Genomic DNA, 12,892 nt, shown 5'->3' on the forward strand with positions numbered 1-12,892 from the left:
GGTACTTGCCATTTTTCTAAGAAATATGCATGATCAAATAAGCATACTGAGGTTGAAGATGTCTCCAGAGAGAAAGCAATTCACACCTGGAAGCCAGCCATAAAGTATCAAGGCTAAAGTAGAGTTTATCTGATAAGTAGACACCTTGGAGCAAAGACTAAAAAGAATCAGATTTTCGATCAGATAGGATATCATTTACTAATCGTATCAGTGTATAGATAGAGACACACAGTAGATACTCATTAACAGAGCTGTTATTATTACTATTTTTCTTCTGTATCCTGAGGTTTCTCATACTTTCCTGTATAGTGGTGTGAGTGTTCTACTCTAACCAGCCAGACAAATGAGTAAGTAACAAGTGGACAAATGGTCAGAGATCCATGGGATCCTACAGCAGGACCCTGCACTGAGGTTGAGGCTTTGGATGAGGAGTCTTCACCTTCACTTTGAGGGTTAGTTCCTACTCCTGTGTAAAAGCATGGCCAATGCTTGGCAAGGGCATGGAAATTGAGAGAGGACCATAAAGGCAGAGGATATGTAGCCGAGTTTCAACTGTAGTTATTATTCTTAACAGTGAAAAAGTGTACAGATGATGGATGACCATATTTTCAAGTCAAAATTCAGACACATGCTATGACAATGAGATAGAATATGAAACTACAACTATCTGAGGAAATTGAGGCTATATGGTCACCATATGTAGAAAAGGCAGAGAAATTTAATTGTGTGTAGAAAAAGAGGCCAACATGTCCATCCAGTTAATCCAAGGGATAAAGAGTTGCAAAGGCCTGCAGGTCATATTATCTGTTCCCCTAGTTTTAGGGAAGCCAAGCAACTTTCCCAAGCTAAATTTTAGCTTGTTATTAGAGGCTTTCTAGAGAATATTGACATCTTACAGTTGAGTTACTATAAATATCATCAAAGGAATTCCAACATTTTGAAAGATTATAACTGCTAGAATAACATTTTTGCCACAGATATTTTGTCCCTATTTTAGTAGTAGTGTAGGATCTTTACTACCAAGTCACAACTGAAATGTTGGGAAAAGTTGGATCCCTTTTCTTATTCTCATTTTGTGTTCCTATTGTTTTTTGTTTTCTGAGTTTATTTGTAATTGTTTCTTTAAAATAGAACTATGGATAATGGATGGAGGGACAGGAGACAATGTTAAAATAATGACGCAAAGACTTCACTATTTTAGATAATATTTAAAAAGTACATATCATAGTTCTTTTGCTTTAGAGATGTAAATTGACACAAAAATGTTTAGAAAATAAATTGGTATAGACCAGTGGTTTTGAAATGTGGTCCCCCAAACCAGCAACATTATCAGCTAGGAATTTATGGGAAATGCAGATTCTCCGGCTCCAAATCAAGGAATCAGAAACTCTGGTGGGAGGAGGGAGCAGAGAAGTGGGGAGGAAGCAAGCAGTGTGTAATTTAACAAGCTTACCTGATTATTTTAACCACTAGTGTAGCTGAATCATTCAAACAAGCATGATTTAGAAGATAGTTCTCAGTAAGACTGAAGTGAATGCATCAAATCCTTCAAAAACATTTCTCTTATGGATGTCTGCAGTTTATTAGTTTTCTATTGCTGTGTAATAAATTACCACAAGCTTAGTATTTATTATGTTGTGGATTCTTTAGGTCAAGTGACCAAGGATAGGTCAACTGGGTCATCTGCCTAGGGTCTCACAAGGCTATAATCAAGGTGGCAGCTGGGCTGCATTCTCATCTGAAGGTTCACCTAGGGAAGAATTTGTTTCCAAACTCTTTCAGGTTGTTGCCAGAGTTCATTTCTTTTCAGAAGTAGGGCTGAGGACCTTAATTTCTTACCATTGGGTGGAGGCTGCCTGAAATTTCTGCCATGTAGATATCCTCAAAAGCATTTCTCAGTATGACAGTTTGCTTAAAACAACACATATTTATTCTCTCATGGATTCTGTAGGTCAAGTGTTGAGTAGAAACAAGTTACAGGTTCTGCCTACACTCAAGGGTAGGGGTATGTGACTTGTGGCTGACTCTAGGCTATATTCGCCACCTGTAGAAATTATATATATATTTTTTTTTTTACAAAATTGAGCACTTTTAGTGTACTTTTTATTTAAAATAAGGCACATTTTAAGAAGTGTATCTTTTTTGAGAAAAAGTAGTGTCATAACTCACTACAGTTTTAACAGATTGAGGTCAAAGATAGATTTTCTTACAAGAAAAATTTAATGTGGTTAAAAAAAAATCATTGTATTTAACTGGCTTTAACATTGAACACTCTTCCCCCTGTTCTCCTATACTCATCTCCTGGTTGTTCTTCAGAGCCCTGCTCAAATATCTCCTCACAAAGCCTTTCCTGATGCTTCTACATGGAACTCTTCTTCATTTTAATTCCCACTATTTTATTGTCCTTATTTGGTGGACTGGAATAGTTATTTGGGTAGGTGATTTATCTCTGTTTTCTGTGTCATTGAAGCCTCACTCAGTAAATGGACTTAAGGGAAATTGACCAAATAGATGTTACATTAATGAGGTCATATTTTACGTCTTTGGAGCTCCTCAAGTAGCATAAGTAGCATCTGCTTGTGATCTAAACAGTCCCAAGAAACTGGTTACTTTTGGGGAAATACTAAGGATGGTGTGTGCAAGAGAGAGAAGGATGGTTGAATGAAACCTTTCCAACTGTAAACTTTTTACTACCACATGTGCTCAGGAACATTGACTCTTTGCCCTCAGATTTGTTCATTACGTTTTGCTTTATCAGGAAATCATAGGTCCAAGTAAAATCAGATTTGAGTCTCACCTTATTCTGGCCTGATAAATGTATGTTCATATTAAGGTTTGTTGAATTAGAAAAGCAAATAATTAATTTTAGATGTTTTGACTTACTAAAATTTATTCAGTGTAAATTACCTCATTAGGGGTACAGTATAATAATATGTAATAACTTTGGAGTCAGAAACCCCAGAGCTCCATTTCTGGCTTCTCCCTTTAATGACTGTATGTGGCCTTGGGTATGGTACTTAATGTCTCTAAACATCACTTTCCTTAATATAGTCATTACTTAATAAATATCAAGCCATTATTAATATCAAGTTGGAGGCATTAAAATTTCTTGACAATACCAGCACAGTTCACGCAAGCGCAAGGACTCTAGAATTTCTGCTCAGCTCTGGAAGGATGGCATGCACATGTATGGTGTTCATTTCAGAGGATAGTGACTTTCTGGCCAACAGACTAAATAAACATTGTATCATTCCTACAGTTATTTATAAATATTCTCCATCTTTGATGGTGATTTTAGTGGTTAGAATGATAGAGAAAAGAGTAGGTGGAGTGACAGGCCATAGGAACTCTGTTTCAGTCAGTAGCATGGGAAAGCTGGTCCTGTTCACAGAACTGAGGGAGATTGAAATAAGCACTTTTTCCTAAATGGTGTTCTGAGGATTACACAGAACATTAGCAGCCGCTTCCAGTGAGTCAGAGCTGGAATGTTCGACAGATCAATGCTCTGTTAAACACGAAGTCCCACTGTCTTACCCAGCACCCTTGCCTAAACATAGGAATTCACAAGGTCAGGCTCAGACTTAACAGTCCTTTGCTTGAGGATCATGCTGAAGTTATTTTCATTCTTTGCAGTAATCTAATCAGTTACTGTAACTTTCTCAATGAAAAGGCAAAGGTCAATGTGCTTTTCCTTAGAATGGAGGAATTGTTTTCTTGGGCAAAGTGTATAATGTGAGGGTGCGGGTACTAAAATGACTCTGAATTTGTACCTTTTAAAAGTCTGTTCTGCAGTTGTGTGCTTGTAGGGTAGGTGAGAATGCACTCACCAGCACTCCCCCCCTCTTTTTTTTTGTTTTCACATGACAGCTATTTAGAACTTGTAAATGATCCCTGCTAACTATTCTTTTTTTTTTTTTTTTTAAGATTTTTATTTATTTATTCATGATAGTCACAGAGAGAGAGAGGCAGAGACACAGGCAGAGGGAGAAGCAGGCTCCATGCACCGGGAGCCCGACGTGGGATTCGATCCCGGGTCTCCAGGATCGCGCCCTGGGCCAAAGGCAGGCGCCAAACCGCTGCGCCACCCAGGGATCCCCCTGCTAACTATTCAATGAATATATTAGCATCAGCATAGGATATGATGTAGGAGATATATATATATGTATATATATAAAATTTTACATATATAAAAACATTATATAGGGCAGCCCGGGTAGCTCAGCGGTTTAGCACCGCCTTCAGCCCAGAGTGTGATCCTGGAGACCTGGGATCGAGTCCCACGTTGGGCTCCCAACATGGAGCCTGCTTCTCCCTCTGCCTGTGTCTCTGCCTCTCACTCTCTCTCTCATGAATAAATAAATAAAATCTTAAAAAAATAAAAACATTATACATATTTATTTTATATATATAAATTATGCCTATTATAAATATATGTATATATTGCCATTTATATCTACTGGTGGCCTCCATAACACAGAATTACTTTTTAATGACTGAAAAACTTACTTAAATTCCCATTGTATATTGTCTGTTATTGCTTCCAGTATATAAAATCTTTGAAGACTTCCAGTGTAAATAATTACAGAATAATTTAGAGAGTGAGAAGAGAAGGAAGTGGAGAAGGAGGAAGAGGTGGCAGGGACTTGTGACCAAAACTTTGTTGTGAGGATAAAAAGCCTCTGATATATTAATAGTGCATTTATGTAATGATGGGAAAAGTGAACAAGCAAGAGAGTTTTGAAAAATCTCAGTTGAAATTAAGAATATTTTTATTAGTTATCTTTGGAGGCCAGGTAGCAACCACTTGACTACTAAAAAGCAGCTAATGTTAGATAGATTCTTCCTACTTCTTCTCTTAATATTAGTAACTTAACCCTTTATTTATCATGTCATTTTAAGTGGAAGGAGAAAGTAAGGAGTATGCATATAGTTAATTCATTTAGCATTTGGAAGGCCATTCGGGTCCCAAATTCAGATACCTCAACATTTCTACTACTAACCTTCTCCTTGTCCCCGCCCCCCTACCCCTGTCTACAACCAGAGAAAGCTCTCTCTCTGTTCCTGTATCCCTTACTTTTCAACTGGAAGGGATTTGAGAGGAATGAGCTCATAAGAACTCTGTTATAGCCGGCATTCAAGATGGACCCTATCAATTTTGCCTGCTGCTTTCTTATTTTTCTGTCATCTCCTCTCATACTGATTCAGACTGGGTCTGTGTGACCGATAGTGTGTAGTGGAGGTGACAATGCATCACTTCCATGCCAGGCTTATAAAAGGCATCATGGCCTCCTCCTTCATACCTCCATGCCTACCTCCACGGAGGGTAGAACAGGGAACAAGACAGATAAAGCCTTGCCCTAATGAAGCTTACATTTTAGTTTGAGCCTCCATTTTGTAAGAATACTCACCAGCCCGGTTGGAGGGGCCCACATGGATAGAGACTGGGGCCTCCTACCCACAACCAGCACCAATTTGCCAGCCAGGGGAGTGAACCACCTTAGAAGTGTCTCCACCTTAGAAGTGTCCCCTGGCCAGCATGACTACAACCTGTGAGAGAAACTGAGCCAGAATCAACAAGCTAGAATACTGCCAAATTCCTGCCCCATGGAAACAGTGAGATAATAAATGTTAACTGTTGTTTTAAGCCAGTGCGTTTTGGGGAAATGTTATACAACAAAACATATTATATGTTATGCACACACAAATAAGCAGTAATAAAAATACTTAAAAAAAAAGAAAAATTCAGAATCATAAGGACTAAAAAGCCCAAAGCTTTTTTTGTTTGACAAGAATTTTATCTCCCTTGAATGTTTGGAGCCTATAATAATGGTCTTTGTGTAAATTTAAGAAGACTGCATCCATGTTTTTCTTCTTTGATGGTTAGGAGAACCTGAAATGTATATAAACCTTATAAAGAAATTATAGCTCATTTGTATCTGAGAAGCCTCTCTACTACTAACTTTTTTTTTGGCAAGTTATCAATGCTGATCTCTTCTGTGTTTTTAAAGTTGTGGTCATCCTTACTTCATTAAGATTATTATGAGTACACTGCTTAGTATACTTCCTTTTGTCATATTGCTTATTCCATGTGCCTAAGTAATGATTGCATTTATGTTTATTCAAATGAGTTGATCTGAATGCAGATTCCTCTGTGCTCCGAAGTAAAATTACTATTAATGTCTTCCAGAACAAATCTGAGATAAGATCATAATTGTGGTTTTCCAAATATTGCTTTCCAAATACTGTTAAATTATGCTGACTATTATTTTCCGTTCTTGTGCTTCTTAAGCTTATTACATGGTGATGATTTTTATATGAGAACAGTCTGAAGAAGAACAGTTGTATTATTTTAAACAGAATCAAAAATCAGGATTCGACCAAAGTATCATGGAGTATCTCAGAGTAAAATGTGTTATACCTACCTCACTGACTCACTTCCATCATCCTAAACAATGTCTGGCTCAGTCATTCATCCTTTCTTTTACATACGCTGTACAGATACTTGGTGAGGACCTAATGTGCATGACTCATTGCTCGACCGTGCTAAGCAATATTCTGGGCAGGGAGAGTAGAACAGGGAACAAGACAGATAAAGCCTCTGCCCTAATGAAGCTTAGATTTTACTTTGAGAGACAATAAAAATAATGGCTAAACAATATAATTTTGAGTATTGACAAGTACTAAGGGAAGAAAAGGCAGAGGAGAGGGATATAGAGAGAATGACACGGGGGGATTTATTTCAATTATTTATGCAAGGATCTCAGGGAAGAATATTAACAGCAGAGAAAGATCAAGTTTAAAAGCCCTGGAGTGTAAAGGAGCTTGATGATTGGGAGCTTAAATAAGAGAGATGTTGGAAGGGCCGTCAGAGTGAGTAAAGCATGTCAGGAAGGAGGTCTGATAGAGGTGGAAGATGAAATTAGAAAAACGAACAGGAAATTAGCAGGCCCGGGTAAGGAGTTGGGTGTTTATTCAAAGTATGATGGGAAGCTACAGGAAAATTTTAAGGAAGTTATGTGATCTAATTTAATTTTTAAGATCTCTTGCTGGCAGCTGCATGGAGAATTAGGCTGGACATAGCAAGGAAAAAAGCAATATCACTTGATTATTGTAGTTGAGGCAAATAATTATGCTGGCCTGCGAGGGTGATGGTAGTCAGTGGAGGGCATTGAAGTGATGAGGGTTCAGGAGATAGGCAGTAGGATTTTCTGGTGGATAGCATTTGGTATGGAAGGGAAAGAAAATAATCAAGAATGACCCCAGCATTTGGATCTAAGAACAGGGTGAAAGGTGATATTTATGGATATGATGATGGTAAAGGAGGAACAGTTTGGAAGGTGGAGTGAATCAAGAGTTCTGTTTTGGCCATGTTAAGTTTGGAGTATGATTGATTATACATTTCCACGTGGAAACGTGAAGTAGGCACTTGAAAATAAAAGTAACAGAGAAATGGAACTAGAGCCAAAAATCTGAGAGATACCACCACCTGCTTGGGATTTTTTCTCTCCTGCTCCCTCTGTGCCTCCAGTGTGCTCTCTCCCTAAGCAAAAAGAAAAAAAATGATTTGAATATTGTATATCCAGAACAACTTACATCCATTGCTTTATTTTACAGCCATTTCTGTGATTCAAGTAAGTATTGTGGCATTTTCTGATAAAAAGAAGTTAGTCTCAGAGCACAGCCATGTATTAGTAATTAGACCTAAAGTCTCCACAACCCCCCATGGCCAGATGGACCACAGCATGTGGATATGTGACCAGTGATCTCTGGCCTGTTGGAGCTGCTGATGACTGGAAGTGAAAATAATAGCAATAGTAACTGATAATATCGTACCACCTTGTGAAATAATTTTCACAAAATTATTTATGCAACCATATGGCCCATTTAAAATGCCTTTTCACATATGTTAAATTCTCTAACTCTAACAGATTTTATCCTGATGACTTTTTCCTGACTTTACCTTATTAGGAAAAAAAAAAAAAAGATTTGTAACTCATTTTCAGCCTCAAGAACTGTTGCTTTGGAGAGGATGTGAATAAGCATCTGATATTGTTGGTCCTGAGATTGGTCTAACTCAAATTTCTGAAGCTGCCACCAGAATGCTTTTCTCATGCAGATCAAAAGTGAATGTGAAATATAGCCCATTCTCTTGCTCTTGCCTCCCTTTCCAAAGTGACTCCACTTCCTCAGTGGTGACCCTCCTGAGTCAGGCAGTCTGTAAGAAATCCTGGGCTGTGGTATGTGTTCCATACATTGCATTCAGAAGGCACATCATGCATCTTAGGCGTTTAAGCTCTTCAGCATGAATCATGCAAACTTGGTGAACCATAAACCTCTCCCTGTGGATATGAATTTGTTGGTATTTCAGTCTGCTTGGAAACAGTCTGAGAAACATTAAACCCAGCTTTTTTGAGGTTGGTCCAAATTATTTTTTTAGACGAGAGAAAAAAAATATTATGTCTCCTAAGGAAACTTGTAACCACGAACAGTAAATTTAAAAGGTTTTAAAATGTTTTTTTTTCCTCCCACATACCCCACTTGTGCATAGTTTAAATCCCTAGTTTCTCTCACCAAAAAATAAAAGCTAGACTGCAGATCAATGGGTTAGGCCCGTGCAAATGTATTTCTTAGGTTAAAAATCTAAAAAACAACGTGTGCTGGTTATACTGACTCCACCAATCTTATCCTTTCTCCGATTCTCCAGTTCAGCAGCCCACTAAATAATCATATCTAGTAGGTTTTTAAAATCTACAACCATTTGTTGGTAGAAAAGCACCTTTATTTATAACATATGAACTCAACTTGCTCTACTTGATGAAAAGGGAGTTAGACTAGAACTTACCTATTCAAGTATTCCTGTTTCAAAGTAGGCTTTTCCAGGTTAACTTGATGTCTCTCGGGTAACTACTCAGTCTCAAAGGGCTCCACTCATCCATCCTGTCCTCTTTTCTGAGGCAGGAGGAACCTGTGACAAGAGGAGAGCCATGCAGTATTGTAGCTGCAGGGGAAGATCTTTCTGGTCTGACCTGGCCTTCACTGAGATGGCATTGCCCTCTGTGTTTGCCCTCTGAGTATTCCCTGTCCCTGTTGAAAACCTACTCTGCCTTCTAGCCTCAAACTCTGCACATCCTTTGCCCTCCTCATATTGACTCCAGGATCTTTAGGATCTTTGGCCTTCTCATCTCACACCCACTGGAGCATCTGGAAACTTCTGACTTTCCCTCATGCTGTGCTCTGGCTCTGGGCACTGGGGAAGCAGGTGGGAGCCTAAACACACCCATCCCTTTTGCTACTCTACTATGACTAATTCCTTTTGGCTTGAGGCTGGGTGACCTACTTCCAAGTACCAGATTGCAATATGGGACCTTTCTGATTTTGGATTTCCCCTCAAATTCAGAGATTTTTATCTCTCTTTCATGCTCTTCCTCCATACTCACATGAGATCTAGAGAAGCAGGGGGTACTGAGTATATGGAAAGGGACACAGCAAATTAACCTTAGTCTGATCCCCTCCAAATTTGTTCAGAAAAATATTCCCCCTGCCCAAGAGGGATTTTTATCACCCCCCTATACCAGGTCTAACATCTGCCTCACTCATGAGCATCTCACTCATCTAACATCTGCCTCACTCATGAGCATATTGAAAAGTTCTCAGTCCTCGGTGTCCCAAGACTGAGTGTGGATATTCATTGCCTAGCTATGAGACATCAAGGTAAGACTTCTGTTTTCTCCTCAGGTGCCTTGGTTATTGAACCTGAAATCCAGAACACTCTCATGCCTGATGTTTTTCTTAACAACTTTCAAAGTCTCAAAAGTCAGAGCTGAACAATCATTTTGTCATCCACTGAATTCTGCCTTTCTTGAGAAGTGTGTGTGATTCAACCTCAATAGGGTGATAGAAGTTACCAAAGAGGGGGAAATGTACCATGTGATCTTTAGCATAATATCTGATGCATTTTTAGTTTTCAGACATTCTTTCAATCAAAGAACAAACTAGAAGTCTGAGGGTTCATGAAAGTTAAGCTTGAACCTAAACCTAAAATCTCTCAGTAGTTCTTTCCTCTCATTCTTAAGCTGTTTATACATTAGATCACTGCTGGGTAGGAAGGAATACTTTTTAATTTTTCATATGGAAAAGTTTTAGGACACACATTTCCATGGAATATGTTTTTCCCACAATGTTTTCCAAAGACTTTGTCTTTGGCTTTCAAGCAATAGCATTTCTCCAACTGGAAGTTTTACCAGCAAGTCCCCCGGGTTCCTGTGCTTCTCTGTAGGGACACTGGAGTCTTTGCTTTATCCTCACTTAAAACTTTGAGATTCTTTCTCTCCAGTTAAAATCATATCCACTTGATTTACATGAATTATAGTATTATACGTGGCACCTTTCTTTGTCAGATAGCTAGTACATAGCCTAAGGAAATATTCTGCCCTGGTGTCAAGAGAGGAATATGGTATTCTTTTTGTTTCTCTCATCATGCTGAACCTGCAAAGGATTAGAATTCTAGTCATTCCTTCCTAATGAACCATGTTTAGGCTTTATTACTTTGTCATGTTCTCTTAATCCATTCTCTAAAAATCTTATTTCCCCATGATTTTGGTTTAGAGAGAAGGAGAGAGAGAAGGAGGAGAGAGAGAGAGAGAAAGAAATAGACAATTCTATTTTAAGGATTCAGTAAAATTTTTATTTTATAATAATTGCAAACACTGTGAGATAAGGCTCAAATACATTTACAAATTTACTTACAAATTCTGATTATTTAAAATTGCTTCTTAATATAATAATCACTAATATTGAGCATTTAAACATGATTGAATTTAAAACACATAAAAATGCCATACTTCACACAAAGATTTTGATAGATTTTTCATCTCGGAGCTTGAAATCCATAGCTACATTGTTTTAATATATAAAATTATTTCATTGTCTTTCCAGGGAATTTAGACCCAATCTCCAGACACTGTGGATTCCTGCTATGTGTGCCAAATACTATTAAGTGGTATCCTTCATCAATCAAATTCTCACAAGAACCTTACAAATTGGACACATTCTTTCCTTTCCACGTATGAGGAGCCTCAGGGTCACGGCCATCACATAGCCACAGGTCACACATAGGAGATGGGGGCTCTCTTAAGCTTCACTACATATAAAATATTTGAATATATGTGCAGTAGATGACAGACTTTTTTTTTTTTTCTTTCAACAATCACATGCTTACAGAAAAAATACTAGTGAATGAACTGAAGAACTTGTTTCCCTGGTGGGGAGCTCTACTGGTACCACATCAGTAGGAGTTGGGACAGGCCATGTTCTCCACAGAGGACTACTCAGAGTAGGATGATTGCTGGCAGAGGGAGTCATTATAGCCTGCGCAAAAAAAAATTTTTAGGTCAGCACCAGTTACAGAAATGCAGAACCAAAGAGAAGTCAACTCAACTCAGGTTCCTTCAGGCCAGGGCACAGTCAGGCTCTCAAAACTCTTTGCCTTTCCCCTTTCCCTGAAGGCTAGCTGCAGAGCCTCAGAGCTCCTCATCAGATTCACATCTCTGATACTCTCTGAGATCCTCAGGTGACCACAGTCCCACTGGGGGAAGGAAGCAGATACTGCACATTTTCCATTTAAGGAATACATTTGCTGCATACCTTCTTATAGATAGAGCACTTTGTAAATAGTACGATAGGATTCAATAAATACTTGTGAATAAATTAATAGAGTGAGTGACTAATTCTTGCTGCTTGACCAGAACAACATGATTTATAATAGGACCAATTTTTTCTATGTCATTTTCCTATAGGTAATTTATTTCTATAGTATACATGGTATTTCTTATAAAATATATTTTATAAATATATCATCTGTAGGCTAGAAACCTCTTTCTATACTTTGGCCCTTAGGAACGTTTTGTACTTTTTTTTTCCTGGATCAAAAAATTCCCCTCAGAATGTTACCTCAAACCCTAACTGACCTCCGTGTATCAGGCAAAAAGACTCCTTCCAGGCTTCTTAGACCATCTCATGTGGCCTGAGTCAAACCATACCATTTCTAAACAAGTTCCCCTTTCTCTCTAACCTGCTTCTGGGGTCCCCACATCTCTCCCGTCCTTCATTATTAAACACCACCTTCGGTCATGTCTTCCCCCTGCTTTCCTCCTGGTCAGAGCAGGCTCCAAGTTTACTTCCTTATCAAGCCTCATTTTTGCCTCAAGCCTCACTTTTCCCTCATTGGAAAAGGGTTATACAATGTTCAATATATGATTTCCAGTGGCAGTTGGAGAAGACCATTCATCGTGCTTGGCAAGCTTCTCTCAAGTCCTCTAGTGTGTGTGTGGGTTAACAGACTTGGGAGTCAGCAAAAGCTTGTTTGAATCCCACCTCCAACACTTGATAGTTTTGACTTGGGCGAGTCATTTCAAGGATTTGAAAGATGAGGGTAAAAAAAAAAAAAAAAAAAAAAGGTAGTGAATTAATGAGATTATGTATGTAAAATACATAGCACAGTATTTGACAACTAGAGGGTATTCAATAAATAGAAGCAGTGATGGTGGTGGTGGTGATGATGATGAAGATGGAGGAGAACGTTGATTTCAGTAACTAGTAGCCATCATGGGAGGCATAGGGCATGGCCTTGACCATGTGAGATTAGGAATGGCTACATCTTTGTAGGGAAGGGGATTGTATGGTAGGTCTTCTTCGAAAGGGGCTCAAGGTAATGCAAGGAAGAATAGTTACTCCGGGGCATACAATGAACTCAGCAAAGATGATATTGCAATCTATTTAATGATTTTGTCTTAGATTAATTTAGTCACATGCTTATGGACATAACTTTTGGAGCCAGCTTACACTACAGAAGCGGGTTCCGGTTTTGTAGGCCAATGTACTGTGCTCCACAGAT

The 12,892-nt window shown here is 38.5% G+C and overlaps 2 protein-coding genes across 8 annotated transcripts in view; one reads left to right on the forward strand and one right to left on the reverse strand.

The window, feature by feature from the left end:
• PALLD (palladin, cytoskeletal associated protein) overlaps positions 1 to 12,892 on the forward strand; it is a 409,145-nt gene that overhangs the window by 252,918 nt on the left and 143,335 nt on the right. The gene's annotated exons all lie outside the window — the stretch shown is intronic.
• CBR4 (carbonyl reductase 4) overlaps positions 10,657 to 12,892 on the reverse strand; it is a 208,017-nt gene continuing 205,781 nt past the window's right edge. Inside the window, exon 7 of the transcript XR_007405832.1 lies at positions 10,657 to 11,367. The gene's annotated coding sequence lies outside the window, so the exon portion shown is untranslated. The remainder of the gene's footprint in view (positions 11,368 to 12,892) is intronic.

This window comes from Canis lupus, chromosome 25 (genome assembly GCF_003254725.2).
Source record: "Canis lupus dingo isolate Sandy chromosome 25, ASM325472v2, whole genome shotgun sequence".
Taxonomy (NCBI): Eukaryota; Metazoa; Chordata; class Mammalia; order Carnivora; family Canidae; genus Canis; species Canis lupus.